At 45.1% G+C, this 13,554-nt stretch overlaps 1 protein-coding gene across 1 annotated transcript in view; it reads left to right on the forward strand.

Moving 5' to 3' along the window:
- PLXNA2 (plexin A2) overlaps positions 1-13,554 on the forward strand; it is a 190,789-nt gene that overhangs the window by 71,583 nt on the left and 105,652 nt on the right. The gene's annotated exons all lie outside the window — the stretch shown is intronic.

The raw sequence follows: 13,554 nt of genomic DNA on the forward strand, positions 1-13,554 counted from the left end.
TCCTTTGGATTATATTTGACCTGAATATGTGAGAGCAGAGAGAAGGCAAATGCAAGGAGAGCCATGGTGAAGGACAAGAGAAGGACAGGGGATCCCCCAAATCAGTGGAGGTGCAGGAAGCAAAGCTTAGACCTTAGGAAAGGCTGGCACCTTCCATTCATTCAGTCAGCAGGTCAACAGTCAGCAGGACTGGTGATCTTGACATTGACCTGAACATGGTAAGTAAGATAAAGGCCAAAGAAAAAGGGGAAGGACTGTGAATCTGTTTTGGTGCTGGGGACACTGACTTAGAGGCTAGACAAGGACGTGGCGCTGGAGGACCAGTGAGCTTTCTCAGGGTACCTCCCCACTCAGGTGTCATTCTCAAAATACTCTGCAAAGATTCCAGGTGTCTGTCATCAAGTTCACCCTGCCCAGAGTTCTCTTTCCCTCCTCCCTTTTTGTATGTGTGAATTCTGAATCGGGGACAAGGGATGAGTGGAGGAAGGAAGAGGTGAATGGGCACATGATGGCATAAGGGAAGCAGGGATGCAACTTTAACTTGAAAATTAGTTCCTGAGAAGAGGTGACACAAACCATATGCTAATTGTATGCAAATTACATCCAGATCCTCTTGAACCCACCTGTCTTTTTACCTTCTTCCTTGTAACCCCCATGGTTGAGGCGTAAACAAGTCCAGATGCAAACTTGTAACCCTAAAAAAAAAAATTACTGGGCATGTATTTATGGGGAACAATGTACTGGAAAAACATCAAAATGAATGGGACTTGGTCGCTACCCTTACGTTGCTTACAGTCTAACAAGGAAATCTTTATCATCAGATTGGAGGCTATAAATCCTCTGCCTTCCCTTCCTATTTTTCTTTGTTTATAAGACAAAAGGTTATTTCTTAAACAAAACTGATAGGTGGGCACCATACAAATTCAAGCAGTACATACAGAAAAGGAAATAACAAGTTCCCAAACCCACACCCCCAAATGTAACACCATGTTAACATTTGATGAACACCATTCCAGATGCTTCTGCAGAAGTATCTACAGATAGAAGGGTGGGTGGAGAGCTAGCCCCCTAGACCGGTGCATTAAAGGATAGTCACTGGGATCAAATAGACCTACGTTAACATGATATTTTCAAAAGACGTTATGTATGGCCGAGGACCAGGCTGGTAACTCTGGATAAAAATTATTTCTTGGGTTCTCTGAACCCCATGAAGTAGAAAAGCAGAGGCGGCAAATAGAGGTGACCGGTGAGACCTCAGTGGAACTGAGAAGATGCCAAGGCACATATTTGGGCTGCATATCTTTTAGTCAAATGAGATGATTTCTGAAATTGAATTCAAAACGTGGCCAAAGAGGAGGGCTGGAGGCTGATAAGTGGCCTTCAGGGAATACAATGACCTCTTGAAACCATATCTGATGTCGTCTCTGAGAGCATCAGCTCTGGCTAAACCAAGTGTCAGCCTAGCTTATTTCTAAATAATCCCTCCTTTGGTCTCACCTTCTGTATCTGCTGCCTGGTTCCTGTCAGTTGGCACCAAACAGAAGGGCTCAGTAGTAGCCAGTCGTGCTGAGCAGATATAGGAAGAATTTGGGTTGAATGCCATGGGGCTATCTTGAATCAGGTGAGATATTAGTCAAGGGAGATCCCTATGCCAGGTGGAGCCGTGATCAGCGGGCAGAGTCGGAGGGGGTACTGGTGGTGGAGCTCGGAGGCCTGTCACTTGGAGAGCCGCAGGCCATGGGGCAGTAGGTAGCCCGGTGATTTCACCAGGGGCTGGGTCCAGGGTTGAAGGCCAGGAACACCTCAGGAGGGCCATCTGTCTGAGGCCAAGCGGCCAAGAGTACACCGGGTGTTCACAGACAGCTCGGACCTCTTAAAGGAAACAGTTGAATGTGTGGCAAGAGAACAGTCAATGGAAATGAAGTCAAATGACGTGGACTCTAGTTCAGCTTTTGCTCTGACTGAGGTCTGAAGCTCTCAACATTTTATAACCGGGTGGCCTTAGACAAGTCACGTCACCTCAGTATGTCTTACAAAGGTCGCTGTGAGGCTTGGCTGAGACAGCAAGAGGGGAATTCCTTTCACACCACCTCACACACCGAGAATACTCATCGTTCAGATTCCTCACGGCCTGTCCCAGCTTTCAGCCTTTATGATCCCATTACTCAGGAGGGTGGTGACCGTGGGTGGTGATTAGGAGGAAGCTAAGTGGCGGCACACCCGGCAGGCCTCAGGCCGAGCCAGGAGGCCTATGTTCTAGTCCTGGCCTACCTCTAACCAGCTGGCTGACCTAGACCCTGAACTTCGCAGGGACTCAGTTTCCTCAGCTTGAAGGATGGAGATAATAAATCGAACTCTCTAGAGGCTCTTTCAGACCTTAAAGAGACTTGTCTAAGGTCTTGGGATCATGACTCTTCTCCGCCTCCAGAAGACAACCCCCAAAGCACAGGAAACAGCCTTGAGTTTAGACCAAAAGAACTTTCTGAACGAGTTTTATGAGTCCCTGCATGCCCATATGAACTCCTTCCCCGAAGGGTAAACACTGCAATGAGGGTAGAAACGCTGGCGTCTGTGGATAAGCAGATTCCTGTTTTGAGGCAGTCATTTAACAATTTGGAGTTCCCTAAAAGACCTAAGACCTTATAAGACACCGTGGGAACGGGGTTTCCCACCGCCTCACTTTCCAGTAAATCTCTGGGCAGCCTACTCTCACCCCTACCTTCACCATGTCCCCAGCTCGTCTCCCTGTTCCCCTCCCCCTCCCCCAAATCATTGCACCTATTGTATCCTTGATGCCACAAGAGAGTAGAACCAAGTCTCTGCCCTCCAGTTCTGCCTAGACAGGTTTTCATCTCCCCACAGAGCTAGAACAATCCAGTATGGGCTCATGTGTGCTCTCTCTCTCTCTCTCTCTCTCTCTCCCTCTCTCTCTCTCTCAGTTAATTAAATGTAATTAAGAAATAGGACTAGTAAGAAGTGTTGGGTCGTTAGTGCCACTGCCTAACAAGTCGATGTTAATGTACTGTTAATAGACCCAATGCTGGCCAGTCCCAGGGGAACATTAGGGAACCAATTCCCCGATTCTACTAATTGCCCAGGTGCTCCACGGATAGGACGCCTGACTCTTCCCTACAAAGTCCACCCCAGCTTCCTCAACAGCGAATCGACTGGCAGATGTTATGGGAGGGAATTCAAGTCGCTACCATATCCTCAGTGTCTAATGGAAGTCAGACGGTGGGACCAGGGAGAATCAGGCGACAAGCCAAGTAAAAAAGCAAGTCACAAGATGAAAAGAAACTTGATAGCCCCAGTTTCCACCCAACTTGTCAGCCTGGCCACTCCCAGAAAGGGAATCTAACTCTATACTCAGGGTAGATGGGAAAAATGTATGGGGATGGAAGCAATTATTCTATTTTATACTTTAATTAGTTTGAATTAGCAGAGGGAATAGAGGCATAAAATGATCTAGCGAAGGGTGAAATGGAAAAAGGGAGTCACAGTGGAGAATGGCTCCATGTAGGCTGGAAAGGGCCTTGGGAACAGCAGAAAGGCTGGTGATGGGTGTGTGCGTGTGTGTGTTTAGGGTGGCTGAGGACATGGGATGCTGCTGTCTATTTCGAGGCCTGGAGAGGCAAGATAGCATAGTGGTTAAGAGTGGGAGCATGGGAGTCAGACCGCCTTGCACACAATCTGTCACCGCTTATTAGGCATATGGCCTTGCGAATGTTATTTCACCTCTCTACACCTCGATTTCTTCATCTGTATAGTGGGCCTAATAATGGTGACTGTTGTGAGGATCGAGAGACTATATATAAATTACCTAGCACTGTGTCTGACACACAGTCAGTGCTTTCAATAAGTGGTAATGATTATTATCATTATCGTATTGTCATTCATAGTATTATTAGAACTTCTGAGACCCCAGAGAGGGCTAGAAGCATCTCCACTATAAATTACGGCTGAGACAGAGATCCGAGTCTCAGGCAAACACCTCCAACCTGACTTTCCTGCTGCTCCCTCCCAAGGGACACCTCAGAAGCCTCTGGCCTGGCCTAATGACAGCATCCGACTAAGTCGCTCATAATCTGCTATTTATTTTTAAAATCCAGGAATGTGCCCAGCAGACTAAACAGTCCTGGTCCCCTTGATACAGGCGAAGGCAGCCCTGGGCTCATGTGTGAGGCCCAGGAGGCCAGTATTCCAGGCATCTGTGGAGAGAAGGGAGGGGGACCCTGAGGCCTGGTCATCTCCCAACCCTCCAGGCCCCTGTCTGGCTGCATGTGTGGACACTGGGCCAGAAAGGAGCTATCCCTGGGGCTTTCCATGTCTGGCCTCACCAAGTAAGTAAGCAGGCCTCAAGCTCATTGCAGTAGATGGGGCTGCCATTCTCCAAACAGTGGACACTCAGACCCCAGTTCTGAATGCCCATATGTATGTCAGTTATCGGCACACATTCTGGTTATTTATTGCTATGTAACAAACCACTTCAAAATTGACAAGCATAAAACAACCACTTCCACATGCTCACAAAACTATGTAAGTCAGGAGTTCAGACAGGGTGCACCGAAGAGGGCTTTTCTCTTCACGGCAACATCTGGATTGGAGCCTCTGCTGGGATGGCATGAATGGGCTGGGGTGACTGGAAATGATTAGGGCTAGAATGATCTGGAATCACGTCCTCTCACATGTCTGGCAGCTGGGAACTAGAAGGCTGGGATCAGCTGGGACTGTCGGCCAGGGTACCTTAGGCAAGGCCTCTCCCTGTGTCTTGGGCTTCCTCACAGCATGGTGGCCTCAAGATGGTCAGACATCCTGAGCATGGCAGCTTATGGCAGACATGGCCGCTCAGGGCTCCAAGAGTGAGTATTCCCACAAATAAGGCAGAAATGTTATTGCCTTTTTTTACGACTTAGCCTTAGAAGTCATATTCGTTCTCTCTTCTACCTGACTCTTCACCTCTCTACCGCCCATCACCCCAGCTGATTCTGATGGGTGTGGCCCATGACCATGCTTTGAGAAACAAGGCACAGGGAAGGTAAATACATGGTTTCCTGTCTCCCAAGTTATGAACCATAGAGTATCAGAGCTGGGAAGGACTTCAAAGCTCACCCATACTGACCCCAGATGGGAAGTATGAGGCCCATAGGACATGCAGCAGGCCAGCTGCCCTTTCAACCTTGTACAACACCTGACACCTAAGACCAGAGTCACCAGAGCTGGTTTGATTTCTCTGAACTCACAGGGACGTGCCAGTGGCTTTAAAGCTTGCTGTTGATGGACGGAAGGTTGTGTTAAGTCCTAAACGAGACCCACATCAAAGGTGGCTCTGAAAGTGCTTCTGGGAAGCCTCTGAGGGAATCCATCAGGAACAGGGACACACTGCCTGGAAATTGCCCAGACGATGGCATGTGATTTTAAGGGCTGTCCCGGGCAGTCTTCCTGTGCAGTGTTGCATCAGTCCACTCAGAAGATGGTCCTGCTGGAGGATCCACCATCTCATGCAGGGCAATGGGACTCTACCCTCACGGATGACAGGAAAGTAACTTTTTAATCACCCCTATCTTAAGTAATATCAGAGAGTTGAGGCAAGAAGAACTTTGGCCTGGAGTTATTAGCAATCAGAATTATTTGGAAAGGTTATGAAGCTATCCTTCTCTGAAGGTCTCAAGTGCAGAAGAGACATCCCTGCCCCTCAGCTCCTTGCACTGGTTTAAGACCCTGCCTGGGGTGGGGAGAGGGCTGGCAGGACACAGACCAGATGCCTCTAGCATGCCACCCTGGCAGTGTCCAGCCAGCTTCACTAGAGAACGAATGTTGGTGTCCTTGGTTTGGGGGAGGGCCTGTCGACTCTAAACCTGGACCTAGGGCCAAAAATAAGAAGCATTTTCAAAGGGCCTATTGTGACGTAAGGGCAGTAAGTCTCTCACCTGTGACCAAAGCCACTGAACTGCCAGGCCCCTAGGCATCTGAAGACTTGGGGGAGGGGGAGGGGAAGAAAACACTCTGGGGAGCCATACTTCCAGATGTCCCCTGCTCATTTATTTTGACATCTCAGACTATTATTTTGATTGTGCACATTTGTTTAGTCCTGGCGATAAGGCTTCCCAGGGTGCAGGCAGAGCGTGCCAAGGTGTATTTTTACAAGGCGGTCGAAATCCCGGTAACAGGAGCTCTCCCTTCTGCCTGAGCTGGGAGGCCTGGGCTGAGCCACAGGGGGGAGAGAATTTGAGGAGGCAGGGGCTGGAGCAGAGCCTGAGGGACTTTGGGGAGAATTACAGAGTTTGCGGATTAGGAAAGTGAGGATAAGCGAATTTCTGCTGTACTTTTGTTTTGAAATGTGTCACTTTGAATCCAAGCCTTTGATGCACATGTGTTTCTGGTTAAGGACCTCAGTGTGGCCCAGGAGCTGAGTGCGCATCTCAGTGTCTTTCCCAAAGGAGGAGGGGAATCTTGCCTCCTGGAGGGGGCGTTCAGGGACTGGTGACCCCCCCCCAAGCCTGGATTTGATTTTTTTTCCTCTTTCTTTCCCCCCATTTCAAATATCAGGGAACAAAGAAGCTGACACGGAGCTGATTCCCTGGCTATTAATATTCTTATTGGAGCATTTTTTATAAATATTTTCATATGAGGAAAAGGAAATGCAAGCCCACCCTATTAATCAGACGCTTGGCTTGTTGTATTTAAGAGAGAAAACTCCAGCCTCTTATTTAAAAATCCTTTGGTTTGGAAAGAAATGATTGAACACAATGCCCAGGCGGGGAGAACTGGTGCCTAAAAAACTCATTTCTCTAAATGGGCAGGGGGGCTGGAGACTCTTTCTCTAATCCTTGGCAAGGGATGCAATTTCTCTTTCTAGATAGGATTGCTGAATGCTGAGACTCTGATTGCCCAGAATGACATGCCTAGGACCAAAAGATGGGAAATCACTATACCTCAGTACTGGAAGGAAAACCCACTTATTTTAAAGATGAGGAAAATGATGCCCAGAGAGGGGAGTCACTTCCTAGATCATGTTCTGAATTACCAGAAGAGCCAGAATTAATCCTAATTAACCAGGCCCAGCCCAGCATTCTTCTCCCAACTTGACAAGAGCTTCACCCAACACAGGCAAGATACAAAACTGGTTGGGTTAAAAGATTTTCAATTAAAAAACATTAAAACAACCCGAGCCCAAGGGATTCCCTGAAGATGTTCCCAAGGGTCAAATTAAAATAGGGAAAGATTTGCATCTCATTTGCATACACAGACTTATTTATTCAACAGACCATTAAGTGTCTACCATGTATAATGCATAGAGCTGTCCACTGACAAGTTATTTGCATATGCAGATATAGACAGGGCAGTCTTTCTAAGTAATATTCCAGCAAAAGATCTTATAAATAGGGTTGCCCTGAAGATAGGTACTGTCCTGATTTCTTTCTGCTCTTTGCAATGCAACAACAGCACTGTTAAATGTGCTTTTTTTTTTTAACATCTTTATTGGGGTATAATTGCTTTACAATTGTGTTAGTTTCTGCTTTATAATAAAGTGAATCAGTTATACATATACATATGTTCCCATATCTCTTCCCTCTTGCATCTCCCTCCCTCCCACCCTCCCTATCCCACCCTTCTAGGTGGTCACAAACCACCGAGCTGATCTCCCTGTGCTATGCGGCTGCTTCCCACTAGCTATCTATTTTACATTTGGTAGTGTATATATGTCCATGCCACTCTCTCACTTTGTCACAGCTTACCCTTCCCGCTCCCCATATCCTCGAGTCCATTCTCTAGTAGGTCTGTGTCTTTATTCCCGTCTTGCCCCTAGGTTCTTCACGACCTTTTTTTTTTTTTCTTAGATTCCATATATATGTGTCAGCATACGGTATTTGTTTTTCTCTTTCTGACTTACTTCACTCTGTATGACAGACTCTAGGTCCATCCACCTCACTACAAATAGCTCAATTTCGTTTCTTTTTATGGCTGAGTAATATTCCATTGTATATATGTGCCACATGTTCTTTATCCATTCATCCGAATGATGGACACTTAGGTTGCTTCCATGTCTTGGCTATTGTAAATAGAGCTGCAATGAACATTTTGTCACATGACTCTTCTTGAATTATGGTTTTCTCAGGGTATATGCCCAGTAGTGGGATTGCTGGGTCATATGGTAGTTCTATTTTTAGTTTTTTAAAGAACCTCCATACTTTTCCCCATAGTGGCTGTATCAATTTACATTCCCACCAACAGTGCAAAAGGGTTCCCTTTTCTCCACACCCTCTCCAGCATTTATTGTTTGCAGCTTTTCTGATGATGTCCACTCTGACCAGTGTGAGGTGATACCTCAATGTAGTTTTGATTTGCATTTCTCTAATGATTAACGATGTTGAGCATTCTTTCATGTGTTTGTTGGCAATCTGTATATCTTCTTTGGAGAAATGTCTATTTAGGTCTTCTGCCCATTTTTGGATTGGGTTGTTTGTTTTTTTGTTATTGAGCTGCATGAGCTGCTTGTATATTTTGGAGATTAATCCTTTGTCAGTTGCTTCATTTGCAAATGTTTTTTCCCATTCTGAGGGTTGTCTTTTCATCTTGTTTATGGTTTCCTTTGCTGTGCAAAAGTTTTTAAGTTTCATTAGGTCCCATTTGTTTATCTTTGTTTATATTTCCATTTCTCTAGGAGGTGGGTCAAAAAGGATCTTGCTGTGATTTATGTCGTAGAGTGTTCTCCCTATATTTTCCTCTAGTGTTTGATAGTGTCTGGCCTTACATTTAGGTCTTTAGTCCATTTTGAGTTTATTTTTGTGTATGGTGTTAGGGAGTGTTCTAATCTCATACTTTTACATGTACCTGTCCAGTTGTCCCAGCACCACTTATTGAAGAGGCTGTCTTTTCTCCACTGTATATTCTTGCCTCCTTTATCAAAGATAAGGTGACCATATGTGCCTGGGTTTATCTCTGGGCTTCCTATCCTGTTCCATTGATCTATCTTTCTGTTTTTGTGCCAGTACCATACTGTCTTGATTACTGTAGCTTTGTAGTATAGTCTGAAGTCAGGGAGCCTGATTCCTCCAGCTCCGTTTTTCATTCCCAAGATTGCTTTGTGTTTTGTGTTTTTGTGTTTCCATACAAATTGTGAAATTTTTTGTTCTAGTTCTGTGAAAAATGCCAGTGGTAGTTTGATAGGGATTGCATTGAATCTGTAGATTGCTTTGGGTAGTAGAGTCATTTTCACAATATTGATTCTTCCAATCCAAGAACATGGTATATCTCTCCATTATTTGTATCATCTTAATTTCTTTCATCAGTATCTTATAATTTTCTGCATACAGGTCTTTTGTCTCCTTAGGTAGGTTTATTCCTAGATATTTTAATCTTTTTGTTGCATTTCTACGAATTTGTCCATTTCTTCCAGGTTGTCCATTTTATTGGCATAGAGTTGCTTGTAGTAATCTCTCATGATCCTTTGTATTTCTGCAGTGTCAGTTGTTACTTCTCCTGTTTCATTTCTAATTATATTGATTTGAGTCTTCTCCCTTTTTTTCTTGATGAGTCTGGCTAATGGTTTATCAATTTATCTCAAAGAACCAGCTTTTAGTTTTATTGATCTTTGCTATTGTTTCCTTCATTTCTTTTTCATTTATTTCTGATCTGATCTTTATGATTTCTTTCCTTCTGCTAACTTTGGGTTTTTTTTGGTTCTTCTTTCTCTAATTGCTTTAGGTGCAAGATTAGGTTGTTTATTTGAGATGTTTCCTGTTTCTTATTGTAGGATTGTATTGCTACAAACTTCCCTCTTAGGTCTGCTTTTGCTGCATCCCATAGGTTTTGGGTCATCGTGTCTCCATTGTCATTTGTTTCTAGGTATTTTTTGATTTCCTCTTTGATTTCTTCAGTGATCGCTTGGTTATTAATTAGTGTATTGTTTAGCCTCCATGTGTTTGTATTTTTTACAGATCTTTTCCTGTAGTTGATATCTAGTCTCATAGCATTGTGGTCAGAAAAGATACTTGATATGATTTCAATTTTCTTAAATTTACCAAGGCTTGATTTGTGATCCAAGATATGATCTATCCTGGAGAATGTTCCATGAGCACTTGAGAAAAATGTGTATTCTGTTGTTTTTGGATGGAATGTCCTATAAATATCAATTAAGTCCATCTTGTTTAATGTATCATTTAAAGCTTGTGTTTCCTTATTTATTTTCATTTTGGATGATCTGTCCATTGGTGAAACTGGGGTGTTAAAGTCCCCTACTATGATTATGTTACTCTCGATTTCTCCTTTTATGGCTGTTAGTATTTGCCTTATGTACTGAGGTGCTCCTATGTTGGGTGCATAAATATTTACAATTGTTATATCTTCTTCTTGGATCGATCCCTTGATCATTATGTAGTGTCCTTCTTTGTCCCTTGTAATAGTCTTTATTTTAAAGTCTATTTTGTCTGATATGAGAATTGCTACCCCAGGTTTCTTTTGATTTCCATTTGCATGGAATATCTTTTTCCATCCCCTCACTTTCAGTCTCTATGTGTCCCTAGGTCTGAAGTGGGTCTCTTATAGACAGCATATATATGGCTCTTGTTTTTGTATCCATTCAGCCAGTCTATGTCTTTTGGTTGGAGCATTTAATCCATTTACATTTAAGGTAACTATCAATATGTATGTTCCTATTCCCATTTTCTTAATTGTTTTGGGTTTGTTATTGTAGGTCGTTTCCTTTTCTTGTGTTTCTTGCCTAGGAAGTTCCTTTAGCATTTGTTGTAAAGCTGGTTTGGTGCTGCTGAACTCTCTCAGCTTTTGCTTGTCTGTGAAGGTTTTAATTTCTCCATCAAATCTGAATGAGATCCTTGCTGAGTAGAGTAATCTTAGTTGTAGGTTTTTCTCCTTCATCACTTTAAATATGTCCTGCCACTCCCTTCTGGCTTGCAGAGTTTCTGCTGAAAGATCAGCTGTTAACCTTATGGGGATTCCCTTGTGTGTTATTTGTTATTTTTCCCTTGCTGCTTTTAATATGTTTTCTTTGTATTTAATTTTTGATAGTTTGATTAATATGTGTCTAGGCATGTTTCTCATTGGATTTGTCCTGTATGGGACTGTCTGTGCTTCTTAAATGTGTTTTTATAGAGAGATAAATAAAATATAATCCCTGCCCTCAGGGAGGCCACATTCTGGTGGGGAAGACTGATATATAGATAAATTACAATATAGAGTGAGCAGTGCTACAGCAGAGATATACAATGTGCTCCGTGACAGAAGTAACTCATACTAATCATGAAGAGCCCTGTCCTTGTCCCTCCATACTTGTGGTCACTCAGAGGACACGCCCTCTCTCTGACACAGCAATCCAGAGTTGGTAGAGCTTCAGAGACTGTCTAGTGAAAGGCAGTCCTTCCTTTTATAGATGAGGACAGGAGACCTGAGGGGGAAGTAACCCTTGAGACCTTGAGATGGGAGTATCTACCAAGCCAGGGTGTGAAGAACAAGATAGTGGTTGATGATGGGCAGTTTCCTGGCATCCATGAAGAGCATGGGCTCTAGGGGCTGCCTGCCAGCCTGCCTAGGTTCAAGTCCTGTTTCCACCACTTACTGCTGTGTGACCTTAGGCAAGTTGCTTCACCTCTCTGTGCTTCACTTTCCTCACCTTTAAAATGGGAATAATTATGACATCTGCTTGAGGGTTAAATTAAATGAATAATTAGTACATTAAAAAGCACTCTGAAAAGTTACCTGGCACATATTACCTGCTTAATAAATGTTAGTAGTAGTAATTATATTTTTACGGTTGTGCCCCCATGCATAATCTCCAGGCCAAGCCATGCAAATCATGTTCCAAGTATAGCCACACCTAGAAGAGAAACTTAACCACCCTGCCTTGCCTCTCAGCTCTACCTAATTTAAGATGTGTGGAAATCTAACTAACATTTAGGTCGTGTGTTTTTCTTCTTTTAGTTTGCAAACATGACCTCAGCTAATACAACAATTTCCTGGGATAAGTAGTACTGTCCTTGCCTTTTTTTTTTTAACAGATAATAAAACTGAAATTCAATCTGGCTAAGTAATTTTCCCGAGGCCACCAAGCTGGCCAGCAGCAGGGCTAGGATTCCCCGCAACTTCTGAAGCCCAAGCCTTGTTACGCGTCTTCCTGAGACGTCGCCCCCTGGCGGCCGCGTGAGTGCAGAAGGCCCACCCCTACTGCTCCCTCTCCACCTGCAGCTCTCAAGGCTTCAGACCAGTTCAGACTCACATATCCTCACTTCACACCCTCAAGGACACTGGAGCAGTGCACTGTTCTGTTTAGAAAATCAATAAAGGCAAGTGAGCCCTGCCCAGGCCTGACATGTCCAGTCACAGGACATGTCTCCGATGGTCAGAGTGGAGGCCGAGAGGGCACCCGCCCCAGGAAGCTGCGGTTTGTCCTGTGCAGCAGGTCAGGCCCCTCGCAAGCATGATCTCAGCTCCTTACGGCAACCCTGCAAGACGGGTATTATCACCCCTGTGTGACACGAGAGGAAGTCAAGGGTGGCAAGGTTTAGCGACCAGAGCAAGGCTGGTCACAGCCTAGGAGGCCGAGCCAGAGCAGAGGTGCAAGTCCCTGTGCTTGCAAAGCGCCTGCCCCGCCTGCCATCCCCACACCCCCCCAACCAAGGAGGCCCGTTCAAGGTGCCCAGTGGGTGATGTCAGGACTCCCCTGCACTCTCTACCACTATCCGCAGCTCCGCCTGTCTGGCAGAGGAACACCTTTGCGAGGAGGGCAGGTGCAGGACACGTGAGAGGCATTGCACGAAGCCGATTCAGCCTCTTAAGTGAACTTCAAGTGTGACCAGGCAAATGGGTATAGGCTCCCTAGCTGGCCCTACCCAGGGGTTCTTGGGCTCTAGAAAGCCTTCTGTGTTGCCATCTTGAGTCTCATCCAGCCAATGCGGGGGTCCCCATAGTGATGCCTCAGAATCCTGCAGCCTGCTTTTTAGCTCCTTACCAGAGCTGTCCCTCACGCTCCCCAAGTTGAGTTTCTGTAATTGAATGTGTTTTATTTAGACCGTAACATTTAGTGCCACTTTGTATTTTCAATTAGGCTTCAGTCAGACGCCGAGAGTCTGATTCGTTTTGTTGTTTTGATCAACACAAAAGATGGAAACATCAGAGGAGCCGTCATGAAAAGTTATTTCCATCCACTGATGACTAGGACAGTTGCTGTGATGTGAAGATGCAGCTTTGGAGGTGCCAAGAGATGCACCGGCTGTTAGGGAAGGGGGAGGGAGGAGAGGGGAGTCAGCGAACCCTTGGAAAGAAGCATGATTTAAGGCTCTGAGGTTCACAGCCCGTACTACAGGGTCTCCCCAGAGAGAGTAGGGAGGTGGGTGCTGGGCATTAGGCAACTTGAGGCTCCTTCCTGCAAGGGCAGGGCTCCTAGTGCCCATGCGAGAAGGCCTTTTATCCAGAGCGGTCCCTTGAACACTGGGTTCCCATGATGTAGGAAGCTGATCACTAGTGGATTTCTGCAGATAAAAGTCTCTGAGCTCCTCAGCCAGAAAGGACCCCCATACTGGTTTACAGAAATATTGGAGAGAG

The sequence above is a fragment of the Phocoena phocoena genome, chromosome 1 (genome assembly GCF_963924675.1).
Source record: "Phocoena phocoena chromosome 1, mPhoPho1.1, whole genome shotgun sequence".
NCBI lineage: Eukaryota > Metazoa > Chordata > Mammalia > Artiodactyla > Phocoenidae > Phocoena > Phocoena phocoena.